We start from the raw sequence: 16399 nt of genomic DNA, 5'->3' as shown, positions 1-16399 counted from the left end.
GCATTCTGTATTGACATGTTACTTGTAAGAGATAAAACGTACAGTGTGTTCTGCCTGCTAGTGTGTGCCCTGTTTGTGGATCGGCTTGTAGTTTGGGCTCAAGGAAGGTAGACTGTCAAGCAAGTTCCACCAACAAAAAGTATCCTTTTGATATGTCAGTTGGAGAAAAGATTGAGGAGCATTAGTGTGTGGATTGAGATTTAAACAGCTAGCATGAATTTGGATTATGGCCAGAGAAGAGTAGGCACAAGAGGTATCAAACTAAGTCAAGAAGAAGGGAGAAAAAACTGCTTGTAGTTCTGTATGCTTATAACTAATGATTATGGTATCTTTTTTTTCCTTTTAAGTGAGTTTAATGGAAAGCTTCTGATTTCATAGATTTATCCTACAGTTCCAAGTGTTTGTCAAGATCTCTGTATGTTTCCTGCTTGGCTAATGCAAATGACTGAATGATGATGGAAAAATAAAGTCTAAATTAGAAATCCTAGCTTGTGTAGAATGATGTGAGGATGCTTGGAGTCAAATAAGCTGTGGTTGTGATTATGATCTACTGGCTACCTTTTGCCAAAAGCTACCTGCTATCAACAGCAGGAAATTGTAGGAGATGATCAGGCTGAACCTGAGGGAGGGGCCAAACGTATCATAAGTCATGAGTCCCTGCGTGATCACAAGAGATCTAAGTCTAGCCCATCTTGAATGTTTGTCTTATCTCCCGCTCATTTCCCTTGACTGCTAGTTGGTCAGATTCTTGTAGAGACCTTAAGCTTGCAATAAATCTTTATACTCATTTGAGTATCAAGTGATTTGCTGATTTTCCCTGTGCTTGACAGAAAGGCTGCATACGGTATTGCTGTGGCTAAGGTAAGAAGTTAATTTATTCCTTCTGTCCCCATCTTACTGAAAAACACTTTGCTCATGATGAGCAGTAAAAGTTAATAAGTATAGGCTCATCTAGGGTGACTCCAGTATATGAAAACACCAAAACAGGTTGAATGCAGTGATGATGATTTGCGTAGAAAGTATATATGTGCTAAAACAAAAATTGATAGACTCAAGAATGGCTAGGAGATAAATGAATGAGGACAGAATAATAGTCCAAAAGAAGTGTAAGTTGTCTTTCTTTTAGCAACTCATTTAGTGACTGTTTGCAATTACAGTGGTAATGAAAAAGTGACTTGATTGTAAACTGAACCTTGTTAATTTCCTTTCTTCTTTTTTCACGCCTTATCTTTTGACTACCACTTCTCTTTTTTGCACTTTGCAAAAATATATTGCTTATTCCCAAAAGGTAGTGGTGTGATAGATTATGCATACAGTTTTTTCCTGTTTAATTTGCTACTGTTTTATATAGGCTGAGCCAATTTTAACATTCATCACAGATATGTAATATTTCCAAGTTTGATATAACTGATATTTTAAAATACAGTTGATATTTCACTGCCAAATTTAACTGTTGGAAATAGTTAGTGCTAAATTTTTGATTTTGATATCCACATTTTTTCAATCTTCTTCTGGGTGTGATGCAAACTGAGATCATGTAATGAACACAATTTAGCTTGGTGACAATTTCATGGGATAGTTGTCCTCATTTTGATGAAACAAAATGGGGAAGATAACTGGGTCCAATCAGCTGTCATTCCTAGTCTTGTCCATTTCTCTAATGTAGTGTTTCTCAACTTTAGCAGCTTTTAAGATGTGTGGACTTCAACTCCCAGAATTCCCCGACTGGCCTTGCTGGCCTGGGAATTATGGGAGTTGAAGTCCACACATTTTAACGTTGCCAAGGTTGAGAAACACTGCATTAGAGAAATGGACAAGACAAGGAATGACAGTTAGCTGATTGGACATTCACTAAATGGCAACTTTAAAATGTGTGGATTTCACTCCCAGAATTCCCCGGCCAGCAAGGCCAGTCGAGGAATTCTGGGAGTTGAAGTCCACACATCTTAAAAGATTGAGAAACACTGATCTACTGTGTTCACTGTTCAACAGTTCCAAAATAATGCATTTTGCTTTTACCTAGAATCAAGCTTCACGATCATCTGCATGCCAGGCAGGCAAGAATGTCAGGTTGGGTGCATATCTGCTCCTGTACTTAACAAAAGTTATGTGCTGTGGATGAGTAATAACTGCTTTCTGTTGTGAAACGTGATCCACACTCCAGTATGGGGCTCTCGTTTCTCTATCTGCGCCACATTCTTTTCAGTGGCATGTACATTCCAAGTGGAACTCTGCCTCGATTCAACATTCTAACACTAGAATGATTCACTCCTTCTCCTCTCTGAAGTTCATTAAATAGTTTTCACAGGTTTTTCCAAACAATTTTTTTTGGGGGGGTGGGGGAGGGAAATCCATGAAGAAAGGGGAGTGGAAGTGAGTTTGTGGGGAGGTGAAGATGTTTGGGGTGAGGAAACGCATTGTTTCTCCCTTCTTTGCCTAGCCAAAGTTTAGGAATCTGAACTATGAACACCTAGCCTGGCTAGGTGGCTCAGTGGCTAAGACAGTGGTTCTCAACCTTTATAGTGCTGCGACCCCTTTAATACAATTCCCCACGATGTGGCGACCCCAACCGTAAAATTATTTTCGTTTCGAATTTATCATGCCTGAAGCCATATTAGCTAGCAATCTGAACTGCTTGCGATTGCCCTGAGGACGGAGGCATTAAAGCGGAGACTCCTCCCCTATTAAGTTTATTGCGCCTGAAGCCAGATTAGGCTAGCGATTGGGAGTGATTGCAGCTGGCTTGAGAGGGAGACATCAGAGCAAAGATTTCTCTCTTTTTTAATTCATCGCGCCTGAAGCCGAATTCGGCTAGCGATTTGAAGAGCCTGCAGCTGGCTTGTGGAGTCAACCATTGGAGCGCGATTCTTCGACTTGCAAGTATACTTCCCATATTTCCGATGGTCTTAGGCGACCCCTGGCAAATCGTCATTCGACCCCCAACGGGGTCCCGACCCACAGGTTGAGAACCGCTGGGCTAAGACATCGATCTTGTCGATCAGAACGGTCGGCATTTCGGTGGTTCGAATCCCTAGCATAGGTCTCCTGCATGAGCAGGGAGCTGGACTACATCAGTGATGGCTAACCTTTTTGCCGTCGTGTGCCAAAAGCAGGGGGAGTGCAAGGGGGGGGGCACACTTGTGCGTGCCCACACCCATAATTCAATGTGCTCTGCCTCCCTCGCATGTGCACACACAACCCCCCCCCCGTGCTCCCCCTGCTTTTGGCACGTGATGGCACGGTGTGCCCAGTAGGACCATTTTTTGCTCTCCCCAGACTCCAGAGGCTTTCTAGGAGTCTGGGGAGGGCAAAAAAGGCCTTCCTCACCCACCCACCCCCGGAGGCCCTCCGGAGGCTGGAAACGGCCCATTTCCCAACTTCTGGTGGACCCGGAAGGCCCGCAAATCAGCTGGCTGGTGCACACATGCGTGCTGGAGCTGTGCTAGGGCAACGCTTGCGTGCCCACAGATATGGCTCCGCATGCCACCTGTGGCACACGTGCCATAGGTTCGCCATCAGAGGACTAGATGACCTCCAAGGTTCCTTCCAACTCTGTTTTAAAGATGACTTAATTATCATCTGCAGAAAATTGATATCACAAGAAGAAGGAGGAGGAGGAGGAGGAGGAGGAGGAGGAGGGCAAGAAGAAAGTCCTCTGTGGATTAAGGTGATGTTAACTTTGTAGAAGATTAGAACTAAAACCCATTCCCCAGGTAATATAAATCATCTGCTGCAACTTTCTTCTTGTCCACAAACACCAGAAAGTACCACTGAGTCTAAAGAAATGGAAAATAATCTGGTGCATAAAACAGAAAAGAAAACAACAATGAAGAACTGGCATTTTTTGACCACATCTATATGCTTGTATACACTTTACTGACATGAAGGAATGTAGTTGGTGAATTTTTCCACCCTACTTCAAATGGTGTCTGGTTTTGAATAATACGTTTCAAGATAATTTTACAAGCATATATTGCTTTCTTTTTGTAAGGTAACACAATTTATTCTATTAATATTGAAGAATGCAATGAAATTCTCAGTGAAAGGATTTATATTCCAATTTGGATTATGTTTAAACATAAAATTAATCTAGCATGTTAGAAGTAATCCTTCTAGAAACACACTAGCAAATGCTAAAAATATTTGCATTTTCCAAGCATTCTTAAAATACTTAAAGGTAAACTCAGTTATACCGTATAAGGAATAAACTGAACTCTATTTCTTGGCTATAGAAGACTAAAGCTGTAGAATTATCATTTTTACTTTATAGAATTAAGGCAAATAATTAAGTAAACATTACATATTTTCAAGGAAAAACAGACAAAGGAAGGAAGATTCTTTCCAGAATAGATTCCCAAATTCCTATTTTGATTTTGGTTTGATCTTAGCTTCCATTGAAAGTACAGTTACGTTGGAAATTTACTCTTCTATCTGTGGATTTCAATATATTAACTTTTCTGTCTCTCTTCAAAAGTCAGGATATATTGACGTGCCAGCGGTAAATGCTGACAATTATTTTTCCATTATCTCTAGAGGTATTGGGAGATTTATTAGAAAGTGAAATTCAGAGACCTGCACTAGCATATCTTCATATTCTATATAGATCTGTAAGATTAGACAATTTAGCCTAGAAAAATTAGCTTATTATTTTCAAACACCTCCCCCAGAAAAGTTCAGACCGAAAACACAAGCATAAATTATACAAGTCATTCTTTGGGCTACTAAAAACATTGGACTGTTGTATCTTACTGGAATTTAGGTTACTTTAAATATTCTTGGGACTTACACTGCCTAAGCAACAGACAACTTGTAACATAATACCAAATCCCAGGGGATATCTAATAATATACAAACTTGATTATTAATAGCTTTCCCAGCATTTTTTCTATATGAACTGAAATCCAGTTCAGTGAAATTCAATGCCCAGTACAAGTGTAGTCTTTAGAAAACGTTCAAAGGACAAATGAAATATAGGCTTTCTGTGTACTGCATTATCAATCAATGTCCGTCTGTCTGTCTGTCTGTCTGTCTGTCTGTCTGTCTGTCTGTCTGTCTGTCTGTCTGTCTGTCTGTCTATCTATCTATCTATCTATCTATCTATCTATCTATCTATCTATCTATCTATCTATCTATCTATTTACATATCTATCTTCTCTACAGTATCTATCAACCAACTATCTGTCAACTATTATAAAAAAGAAATGTAATTGCAACAGGGTTGATTCATGATTATATGAGCAAAATGCTTTTCCTATTTTGAGTTCCTACACAACTCTGTACTGGTACCTAACAAGATTAGTCAGTCCCACTACAAGAATGGACCATATGCAACAGAATATGGCCAAGAAGACTTAGCAAAACATAGGAAAAAAGATGGCAGACTACTAGGTATAAAATCAGTGAAATTAAAAGGAATAATTATATTGCATAATAGTATATGAGATTCATCTTTTAAAGTATAAAGTGTCTGTTTGCCAAAGTACCTTTCAACTAAGATGTAAATAGGTTTTAGTCAGTGCTATGAATTATAGCATTTACTGCAATTCTATCTTGCCATTATTCCATATTCAGACTTAATTGAGAACGTTCTCAAATGGACTGAATGGTTGGGCTCTGCGCAGAATATAAAAGAGATGGTTTGCAAGGCACTTCAGGGTGAAAAAGCACTTCTTGTTGAAGCATTAAAACAGGCTTGTCCTTTGCAAAGCTCACCAGCTGCTTTGAAAGCTTGTCTGCAGGGCCTGAACATGGGTGTGCATGCAGAGACACTATTTCCACTGGACTGCTGGCAAAACAAAGTGCTTGTGTACAACCCCATGAAAGGGCTTTTGAAGCAAACATGCAACTAACTACTCTCTCCCTTCCAAGAGAGGGACATTATTTGTAATAACATGCTTTGTGCAGCATCTTTGCCCAGCCTTATTGAATAGAAACAGAGAAAGTTAATAATAAGTCAGGGAACATGTGAATATCACGGCTTCTGGACTTCTTTCCAGTCCTTTAATAATAGCTCGGTTCTAGGTCGTTTGATGGGGAAGATAGAAGGGGCTTTGAATGGAGGAATCAGCATTGTTTCATTGTGCTGCCAAAGTGCCTTTCCCATTGGAAGGCATGGGGGGTATTTCTGGATTTGTTTTTCCTCTGTTACGCCCATTTTTGAATTCAATTGTTTTTTCTCCACCATTCCTCCTTAGGCTACATTTGTTAAGTTTTCAGAGTGTTTTTGTGGTGACAGAGATCTGACACACACACATCCCCACACATACCAGTGGTGGGATTCAATTTTTTTTACTACAGTTCTGTGGGGGTGGCTTGGTGGGCGTGGCATTGCTTGGTGGGCGTGGCTTGGTGGGCGTGGCAGGAGAAGGATATCATAGAATCTCCATTTCCTCCCGATCAGCTGGGACTCGGGAGGCAGAGAATAGATGGCCAGTCAGAGGTGGTATTTACCGGTTCTCTGAACTACTCACAATTTCCACTACCGGTTCTCCAGAACCTGCTGAATACCACCTCTGCCACACACCTTTACACAATTTCATTCTGACATTCTGTTGGCTTGGAAAGAATAAACAACGTGAGGAAAGCATGCACAATATAGTGGCTGGAATTCTTCCCAGCTTGCTTTATCAGCAACAGCCAAAGCAAGGATCTTCTTGGAACAAAGGAATGTGATGGGTCTGTTATTGTTTTCTCCTTGTGTGGTGCGCATGTTTTTGAGTGAACTGGGAAGCACAGAGTGGGCTGCAGTTGCTTTGCTCTGGGTCACATGACCAGAAGGGAAAAGAGTGCTGAGCTTAGAATGTAGGTCTTCACCTATCTGAGCTGTTGTCCAGTTGGCTCTCCCATTGAACAGAAAGAGAAAAACATACAGGAAAAGTTCTGTATTTTGAGAATTCTGCCATTTCATGGAGTTGGAAAAGGTGAAAAATTAATCTCTTGAATGGCTGCTCAGTACAGGTAGTCCTCGACTCCCGGCAATTCATTTAGTGACCGTTCAAAGTTACAACAGCACCGAAAATAGTGACTTATGACCGCTTTATACAGTTACAACCTTTGCGGCATTCCCATGATCATGTGATCAAAATTCAGATGCTGGTTCATATTTATGATCCTTGCAGCATTCCAGGGTCATGGGATCACTTTTTGCAATCTTCTGACAAGCAAAGTCAATGGGGAAGCCTAATTCACTTAAAAACCAGATTACTAATTTATCAACTGCTGTGATTCACTTAACAATTGTGGCATGAAAGGTTGCAAAGGGGGGCAAAACTCACTGAACAAACTCTCACTTAACAATATAAATGTTGGGCTCAATTGTGATTGTAAGTCAAGGACTATCTCTACAAGGGATACTAACAAAGGAGAATATTTGTAGCTCAGGGTTGAAATGAGGGGTCCTTAGTGCTCTCTGAGCTTCATTACCCAAACTAGGTAATATCATGATAATGTTACCTGGTTCGGGTAATGAAATGTCTGCAAGGAAACAAGCAAGCTCAGAGAGCGCCAAGGATAAAGTGACCAGATTTCAGCGATGGCAAAGCGGGACACCATTGACGGATGGGGGGGGGGCTGCGCATGCGTGCTGAGTCTTGCCATCTATCTGAAGGAGGAGGAGCGGCTGCTGCTTCTCCGCTTTTCCAGGCAGGCTCGGCTCTCCTCTCAGCTCTTCCAGGCAGGCTCGGCTCTCCTCTCGGCTCTTCCAGGCAGGCTCGGCTTTCCTCTCGGCTCTTCCAGGCAGGCTCGGCTCTCCTCTCGGCTCTTCTCTTCCTCTCGGGTGAAGTCAAGCGGCGTCTCTCCTCCCTCTCGCGCCCCCTTCTCTGCCACTCCCCCTTCTCCCTCTCCTCCTCTTGCATTGCCGCCTCCCATTTTTAGAATGGGAGTGAAACAAAAACAAATCGGGACTTTTTGGAATTGCCGCGGGACGCGGGACAAATTATTGAAAAGCGGGACTGTCCCGCCAAAAGCGGGACGTCTGGTCACTATAGCCAAGGACCACACAAGGGATACTTTCTGTTGTGCACTGTTTGGTTAGATGAATGCTTCCTGCTGAATAATTTAGATCCATAATGGCGAACCTATGGTACACTCTCTGGTACACTCTCTGCAGGCATGTGAGCCGTTGTCCCAGCTCAGCTCCGCTGTGCATGCACACATGCCTCCCACCGGGCAGCTGGTCTTTGGGTCTCTGCTGTGCATGCGCAGGAGGCAGGGCGCAGGGCGCATGCAGGGGATGCTTTGAGTGGTGGCTCACATATGCATGAGTGGGGCACATGTGCGGGGGACATGAATGCATGCATGGGGTGCATGCGCAGGGGGCGTGCACGCATTGCATTTTGGGGGTTTGCGGGCACACGTACTCATTCACATGTGTGCATGCACTATGGGCACTCGGTGCCGAACAGGATAGCCATCACTGATCTAGATACTTCCTATGAACAAGTTAGTCCTCGAGTCAACAAAAAGGTATGCCAACACAGATTACTTTGACCTCATGGCTGAGCCTTATCATGCCTCACCAATTAGGCCCATCAAGGATGATATTGTTGAAGTTTTTATTTATTTATTTTTATTAAATTTATACGCCATCCATCTTACTATCACAGAGACACTGGGTGACTTACAGCATAATAAAAAGAATAATACAAAACAATTAAAACTTAAGAAAGATTAAATCACGACTAAAATCCAAGCAGGCAATGTTGGAATGGAGACAGGCAATTTTAATGTGAGACTGCCTGAGGACAGCGATTTCCCCATTTCCCTCCCCCCCAATCTCAAATACTGACAGATAATAAAAATAAATATCAATCATTTTCTAGAATTTATGATAGATTAATGTTGGGGAACTCTGGGTATTTTTTGGCGCATTGCTTGCCTTACTGATCAGGCAGATGGGTCCCTTCCCTTCCCTTCTCATAGGACTGTCAATCTCCTCAGATTAAAATCCAACCCAAACAAAATGCCCCCTTCTTCCTTTTCCTTAATAACCAGAAATCAATTCTAATTCTTTATGTCAGAAAGTAATAGTTCACTGATAATCAGCAGGGATCTGGTTATCACCTTTTCAGTAACAAATTTGATTAAAAGAAAAATTTAGCAACATCTCCTTGGATGCAAGTCTCACGGAATTTATAGTCTTGCAAAGGATTGACACCAAATGTTGCAACTTTGGGACCACATCTTTAAGTTGAGAGACTCTTTTCTCTTCAGATAAATGTTTTACCCTCCTCCCCAGCCCTGTTGCCCTGCTATTTTTTCCCTTAATTTTCTGCCTCATATCTCTACCATCAGTGGTGGAATTCAATTTTTTTTACTACCGGTTCAGTGGGCTGGCTTGGTGGGCATGGTGTGATTTGGTGGGTGTGGCTTGGTGGGTGTGGCAGGGGAAGGATACTGCAAAATCTCCATTCCCACCCCACTCTGGGGCCAACCAGAGGTGGTATCTGAGTGGTTCTCTGAACTACTCAAAATTTCCATTACTGATTCTTCAGAACCTGTCAGAACCTGCTGGATTTCACCCCTGTCTACCATGCAAATAGCTTTGCATTAGAAAGCCTACTCAGCTAAGATACGAATTGTGCCAGTCTTCTGCTTTATCCCATGTTTTACCTACACCTCACCAATCAAATTAACCTTTTTTATTTTGGGGTATATTGATTTCCTCGGAGATCAAGAATCTTTGTCATGTCCACCTCTATATGTATCCATCCAGCCACCCATCCATCCTTGCTAGCAGGTCTACTAACTCAGGATTCTGGTCTTTTTTGCACCCCAAAACAAAATGGACACAAAAAGCAATGGCCAGTGATTAAAAATATAGCAAACTAAAGCATCTAATGGGAGGTGGAGCAGATCCCAGCCCAACTTTGTCACTGACCCTCTCATCAATGAAGCATCAAAAACTGTCAAATTGCAAGGTTTCAATCAGGAGAAAAGAAAAAAGATGAGCCCACAAATGGAAAGTGGTCTGGCGGTAAGACATGGGTTCACTGAACCAGCAAACAAGGAGCACTAACAGTAGTTTGCTTGGGGTCAAATAGCTGACTAACACAAGATTCTGAGAAAGTACAATAAGAAGAAATATTTTTTTCCCGTTGGTAGCTTCTTAAGAAGAAAAAAACCTGAATGAATAGACATCTAAAACTGTGTCCTGCAAATGCTCGAAATAGCTTTGCCATTACAGCCCTTCAGGTAAATATAAAATGACTGGAACAGAGAGAGGACCACACATCAGTTGCTCAGAAAGGGTAACATATTCAACAAAAGGAGTTTCAACCAGAGAAAGAGAAGCGGCCCTCCATAAGGAAGCAAGATAAATAGAGGCTCAGCCAAACAATATTATCTGAAAGACAGTTTCTTCCCAATTGCCTCCACCTAAGCCAACACAGCAGGGAGGCAGGGAATGTCGCGCATCCCCTCCCCTAAGGATGGACCAGGTGGGACCCAGAAGAAGAGCCTTCCCTATGGGTCTAGGACTTTTCGCCTCGAACTTTTGGCGCTGCCTGTTTCTCCACCAGGGTTTTGCCTCCGTGTTATTATGCCTCAGAACTTTGGGCTACGTCCCCTCTGTCCCAGTCCCTTTGCCGCAGACCATTCGTTGCGGTACAGTTCGCGTCAGGCTTTTGGGTGTACAGGACAGTTTGAAGCCAGCCAATCAGTGCAGGGGCTCGATGGCTTTGGGAGTAGAGCGGGGGCTGCAGTTCAGAGGGAGACTATGTCAGTTCATACTCACAAAGCCCTTGGTTGCTTCTGCGGATGTGCAGAAGTGTCATGTGCATGCGCGAGCACACGCCCATGAGCAAACTGGTAGCGACGGGTTTTGAAACCCGCCCCTGTGCTGTACCCCAGTGTTTCTCAACCTTGCCAACTTTAAGATGGGTGGGCTTCAACCTTGAGTTGAAGTCCACCCATCTTCAAGTTGTTGAAGTTGAGAAACACTGCTGTACGTACGACATAAGAAAATTAAAATCATGGTAGTTGGGAATTCATTACTGCAAGGAATTGAAGCAAACATATATCAACTGGACCCATCAATTTTAGAAGGTGAGTTGTCCACGAGACCAAGGTTCAAGGACATGACAAAACAGCTTTCAAGGCTTACCAAGTCTGTTGCCAATTGTCCATTCCTACTGATACACATGGGAACAAATTACACATCAAAGAATGGTAATAACTGCAATATCACAAAATGAACATTTCAGAAGGGTTCTCAAGCTCCCCCCCACAGGGCTCAGAAAGTATACTAGTATATTCTTCTGGTCAGTGGTGGGATTCAAGTACTTTAACAACTAGTTCTCTGCCCTAATGATTTCTTCCAACAACCAGTTTGCCAAATTGCTCAGAAAGTTAACAACCAGTTCTCCCGAAGTGGTGCGAACTGGCTGAATCCCACCACTACTTCTGGTCTGTGGATTAAGATAAAAAAGGGAACAAATATTGTCAGTCAGCGAGTCTCTATGCAAGTTGTGCTCCTGGGAAACATTCAAATATAGCAAGATATAACTTGTTCACTGGATCTGTTTTTAATACTAGATTTTATTTTTAATATTATTTAGGCAAGATAATTCTTTATTGTAAAAGAAACTAAATTTGGATACTTTGTAATACTCACTATCAGAGGTGGGATTCTAGCGGTTCTACCCGGTTTGGGAGAACTAGTAGCGGTGGCAGGGGGAGGCTATGCCCACCCACCCATCATCAGGTATGCTCTGCGCATGCGCAGAGGTGGCATGAGCGAGCAAAGCACACGCTCACATTTCCAAACCAGTAGCGAAGGTAAGTGAATACCACTACTGCTCACTATTCTTGTCTTAAACACATATCCCCCTCAGCAGTTGTTGATTACACATAGATGCAATTATGAAAATGAAGTATTTTTAAACATGTAGCCAAAATATAACAGCTAAGATTGAAATTTTGGGAGTGGAAGCACTTACGTTCAGGAAATGCATTACAAAAGAGTTTTGTGAGACTGAGACAAGACAATGAAAAGAAACGGGATAGATGGGCTAAATATGCAATTAAAGAGAAAACCATCATTATAAAAGTATGAATAACATCTATTCAGTAATAAGTGCCACTGAATTAAGTCGCATCAGTGGATCTAGGGATGGTGTCCAAATTTACTTTCCTGGCACCAAAGTTAGGTACATTTACTGAAAAGAGTTATGACATCACCGAATACAGAAAGGGTCAGGGTTGCTGGCAATGTGATCAAACACATCTAATGTTCTCATTGATCTGCACTTCAGTCCCTAGACAGCCAGGGCAATTATGCATGGGGTCTTCAGCCTAATTTATGAAGGTCACGGGATCCCAAACTGAGAGAAAGGTGGAAGAGGAAAAAAAATTGCATAGGCTTGAGATTCCAAAAAAAGAAAAGAAAAGACTGAGCTAAAGGAAAGAGGAAGGAAACTGTCTGAAGGCAATGAAAGGAAGGAAAAAGAGAAAGGGTGGGATTCAAAAAAGAAGGAGTAATGGAAAAAAGAAAGCCATCTGCAAATCATCCATCCAGACATGTTGAAAGTACTGGCTAATATTTATGTAAATTGAAAGCTGACATACCAGATTGGAAAGGATAAAGTATTCAATTCTGCTGGAGTGTTGTATCCCGATGATGTGCAGGATGGCAGCCTAAGATACCGACCATCAATTCCTATATGGCAGCTTTATGATTCAAAAGAAAGTATTATGGCAGAAGGAAGCTATTATCACTTATGTATATAATGTGATGACAAGCTGTTTTGAAAGAGTAGTTATCAAGTAATTATTGTCAAGAAGGTCCAAGAAGTAACTGTCCCAGTTTGGGTCTGCTCATCATTTTCATTGATGATTTGAACTCAGGGCTAAAGAGATGTGCTCATCAAATTAATACACTCAATAAATATGAAAGGTTGCCTGTATTTCTGATATCAGAATTGAGTTCATAATTATCCCACAAACGGGAGGGAGGGAGGGAGGGAGGGAGGGAGGGAAGGAAGGAAGGAAGGAAGGAAGGAATTTTCAGTCACATCAGTTCCAGACTTTCACAATAAAAATAGTAGATTTAATTTTTAAAGCTTTTGTCTCTTTGCATGGAGCTTTGCTTTTTGATCATTTCCTCTCCCTTATTATATGTGTGGTGGGTTCAATTAAGCTTATTGAGCATACAGTGATGTCCCCTATGAGTCAAACAAGTATTTTCTTGTATAAAGCTGCTATTTACTTTGTTTTCCCGAAAATAAGACCCTGTCTTATTTTTTTTTGAACCCTGAAATAAGCCCTTGGCCTTATTGCCATGCACTCAGAAGCCCGATCGGGCTTATTATCAGGGGAGGTCTTATTTTGGAGGAAACAGGATATGTAGAGATTGAATATCTACCAAATACTGTGTATATGAACTGCTGTAAACATTCTACAGTTATATAATACTAAGTATGATCACAAGGATTTGAAACCACTTACAAAACGGATAATCAAAATCATGTTAAACAGAAGCTTTAAAATAATGTGCATTCTTTCTCTGCAAGCCATTCTCAGCTCATACGGAATTCTATTATTTCTGCCTGAAATTATCCTGTGATTGAATTGATGAAACGAAACAACTGATTTCTCCCCCCTCCCCAGGGACTATGTAACAGGAGAACTAAATGAATGGAACTAAATACACCACCTTGCAAATGGTAATTAGTGGAGAACAGTACTAGGCAGGGAACGAAGGAGGTCAGCATCAGTCCAAAGTCTGCAGTGTGAAGCCTTTATAATCTTTGTACAAAGAAAAATGTGCACTAGATGAACAGTTCCTGAATTCAAAAGGCATTTTTACTGTAAAATCTTCTCAACCCTGAATTTTTCATTCACTCTGAATTCTTCTGCTAACTTCATCCTGATTGTATCAATGCATGTTCAAGAGCTCTGCAGTTTAAATCTTAGGCAGATGCTGAGGAAAATCTGTTCCAACATAGAAGCAATGGATGGAAATAACTCAAGGAGAGAACTAACTTAAAACTAAGGAGAAATTTCCTGACAGTTAGAACAATTAATCAGTAGAATAACTTGCCTCCAGGATTGTAGGTGTTCCAACACTGGAGATTTTAAAGAAGAGATTGGACAATCTGAAATGGTATAGGGTTTCCTGTTTAAGCAGCGTTGGACTAGATCTCCAAGGTTCCTTCCAACTCTGTCATTCTGTTACTTTATGTCTGAGGTTTTGGATTTTCCATTGAAAGGTATAGAAAATTGTTTTAAAGATAGCATCATAACTTGGGTTTGTAATTTTTGAGTTAAACCAGGTCATCATTTTGCTGCCTCAGCAAGATGGTGCCTTTATCTACTGTGTGCTTACATATTCAGTAAAAGCAATTGGATTGGCAGCTGAATACTTACTAGAATTAAGTAGTCCAGCTTAGTTATGAAACTTATTTAGCTAAAGGGAACAATAGAAGGGCTATGACATATGCTTCCCTGCATGAGGTGGTTTGTATATTCTGCTTTGTGATATGGATCTGAGCATTAATACATATATTGTACGTCCAAAAAATTGCATAAAGACCTTGAAAGATAGGACACTCTGGTGAACAATACTAAGAACTTCTAAGTGGCAGATTTCTCAGCTGAATTTCCAGCCCATTATTATATAATTCCAAGAGAAGATACAGCAAAAAGGAGCAATTAAAGAGGAATTATTAAAAACAATATATATTGCACGGCCATATCAGCTACTGTATATTGCGCTCTCTCTCTCTCTCTCTCTTTTTATATATATATATATATATATATATATATATATATATATATATATATATATATATATATATATATATATATATATATATATATAATTTATTTATTTATTTGTTTTCTGAGGTTTTCATGGTGTTTGTATGTAGGTCTTTGGTTATTCGGGTTTTCTCCCGCGTAAAATTGGAAGTGTCTTGGCGACGTTTCGACGAAGTCTCATTCGTCATCTTCAGGCTTCAGCTTCGTGCTTCTGGGAGCAATGTGTGATTGCAGCTGTTTCTTCCTTTTTAACTGCTAGTGGGGGTTTGAACTGATTGGGTGGGAGCTTGGCTGTGCTCTGATTGGATGGGGTTTTTTTGTGCTCTGATTGGCTGGGGGTGTGTCCTGTTTGGGTGGGGGCTTGGTTGTGCTCAGATTAGTCTGAGTTCCAGGGGGATTTGAGCTGGTGAGCTGCATTGCTGTTGTTTGGCTTCGTGTTTGTGGTCATGCTACATCTTCATGGTGGGTGTCTGTCTGATGTATGTATGGGTTGGAGGGGTTTGAAATGGCTAATGTTGCAGCTGCGATCTGGCTTCTGGTCCTTGGTCGTGCTTCCTGATCAGTGTGGGTTTGGGTCTGCTTTCTGGGTGGATGTGTGGTGGTAACGTCCTGTGTGGACCTCGTGAGTGTGGGTCTGGTGTCATTCCTCGTGTTAGGGACTCATTTGTCAATAAGGGCAGGTTTTCAAATGGCTGGTAGGCGGGAGGTATCATCTCGTTTGCTCATGCTGTGTGGGCGTTTTTCTATCTCGATGGCTTCTCTGATTATTCTGTTGTTAAAGTGTTCAGTTTTGGCGATAGTTCTGGTCTTTTTAAAGTCAATATCATGTCCTGTGGCTTTAAGGTGTTGGACCAGGGAAGAAGTTGGTTCCTCTTTTTTGACTGAGTTCTTGTGTTCTTCAATGCGTGCACTTATTCTTCTGTTGGTTTGTCCGATGTATGTGGTGGGGCAGGCGGTGCATGGGATTTCATATACTCCTTGATTTTCTAACTCAATTTTGTCTTTGGGGTTTCTTAGGATGGTGGATATTTTTTGGTTTGTGCAGAATGCTGTCTTGATGTTATGTTTGTGGAGGATCTTGCTGATTCTGTCTGTGGTGCCTTTTATATATGGGAGGAGGGCTGTGCCGTTTTCTTGTTCTCTGTCTTGGATTTTAGTGGGGGGTTTCTTTTTGGATTAGGTTGGTAATCTTATTTCTCTGGAATCCATTGGATGTTAGTACGTTTGTGAGAGTTCGGTTTTTAGGTGTTGTTCATCAGCTAAGCGTTTTGTTCTGGAGATGAGTGTCTTGGCTACGGAGTTGATCTGTGCTGGGTGGTGGTGTGAGAGTGCATGCAGATAGCAGTTTGTGTGTGTTTTCTTCTGGTATATGGTGTGTCCTAGGGAGCCATTGGGTTTCTTGTAGACTAAGACATCTAGGAAGGGAAGTTGGTTGTTAATTTCTGTTTCCATGGTGAACTGTATTTTGGGGTATAGGCTATTGAGGTGTGTGAGGAAGTTGTCAAGTTTTTCTTTCCCATGTGGCCAGATTATGAAGGTGTCGTCTACGTATCTGAGCCAGAGTTTGGGTTTGTGGTCAGATTTTTCTAGTGCTTGGATTTCAAAGTGTTCCATGTAGAGGTTGGCCTACCAGCCTACCAGC

General features: G+C 41.5%; 1 protein-coding gene across 5 annotated transcripts in view; it reads right to left on the bottom strand.

Moving 5' to 3' along the window:
• The window catches only part of RGS17 (regulator of G protein signaling 17), an 86851-nt gene that overhangs the window by 54309 nt on the left and 16143 nt on the right, over nt 1-16399 (bottom strand). For 2 of the 5 annotated variants that reach the window (XM_058169225.1, XM_058169269.1), the window contains exon 2: nt 12565-12666. The exons of the other annotated variants lie outside the window; for them this stretch is intronic. The gene's annotated coding sequence lies outside the window, so the exon portion shown is untranslated. The remainder of the gene's footprint in view (nt 1-12564; nt 12667-16399) is intronic. 5 annotated transcript variants of the gene reach the window in all.

This window comes from Ahaetulla prasina, chromosome 1 (genome assembly GCF_028640845.1).
Source record: "Ahaetulla prasina isolate Xishuangbanna chromosome 1, ASM2864084v1, whole genome shotgun sequence".
NCBI lineage: Eukaryota > Metazoa > Chordata > Lepidosauria > Squamata > Colubridae > Ahaetulla > Ahaetulla prasina.
Note: the sequence above shows the minus strand (reverse complement) of the source record. Positions and strands in the feature narration are given on the sequence as shown.